This window comes from Lipotes vexillifer, unplaced genomic scaffold (assembly GCF_000442215.2).
Source record: "Lipotes vexillifer unplaced genomic scaffold, Lipotes_vexillifer_v1.1 scaffold1201, whole genome shotgun sequence".
NCBI classification, from domain to species: domain Eukaryota; kingdom Metazoa; phylum Chordata; class Mammalia; order Artiodactyla; family Lipotidae; genus Lipotes; species Lipotes vexillifer.
Genome location: NW_006783542.1, coordinates 1,109,641 through 1,110,334, shown reverse-complemented (window position 1 = coordinate 1,110,334; position 694 = coordinate 1,109,641). Strand labels below are relative to the sequence as shown.

Genomic DNA, 694 nt, shown 5'->3' with positions numbered 1-694 from the left:
TCCCCTTCCCCCCCCTCCGCCTCCCATTGCCTCCATCTCTCCAGGGACTCAGGAGACGGGACTCTGGCTAGGGTGTCCCTGTTCCGCTCATCCTGGGCGTGGCTGAGTTTTCTGAGTGCGATTTCATGCTCCAGAGGAGTTGCTAAGAGCTTGGCCCTTTTCTGCTGTTGTTGTTAGCGACTGGTAATCAAAAGAATTTAGTGAGGTTCTACCCTAAAACAGTAAAGTCTATTCCAGTAAAGCCGTTCGCCCCTCTCTCTTCCCTGGAAGAGGCGGTTGCCCCCCAGTGAGGAGGCTGAGACTCCGGAAACGAGGTCCCGAAGGAGGTAGCAGTGGGCTCGGAAGCAGAGCACAGGTGGCTTTAAGGCTCCAGGGCTGCTGTCTGCACTCGCAGGAGACAAAGAGCCCCCCAGCCCCAGGCCCTCGCTCTTCACGCTTTTTCTTTTCTATGTTCACTAAGACGCTTGCTTGAGCGTCTAACGTTCCCTGGGCTCAGTGCAGGGGACAGAAAGGTGAACAGGACACAGCCCTAGCCCTGAAGGCGCTCACTGAGTGCCACCTTGTATTTCAAAGGGACACCCAACAATACAGGACAGGCAAGAGCAGCACAGGGGCGGTGTTGGCCGGGGGAGACCAGCGTCCCTCTGGGGGGCAGACGAGAGGCTGAGGCTGGGATTTTTTTTTTTTTTTTTTT

General features: G+C 56.1%; 1 protein-coding gene across 1 annotated transcript in view; it reads left to right on the top strand.

Annotated features, from left to right (window-relative positions):
* The window catches only part of CACNA1S (calcium voltage-gated channel subunit alpha1 S), a 63,672-nt gene that overhangs the window by 54,599 nt on the left and 8,379 nt on the right, over positions 1-694 (top strand). The window lies entirely within an intron of this gene.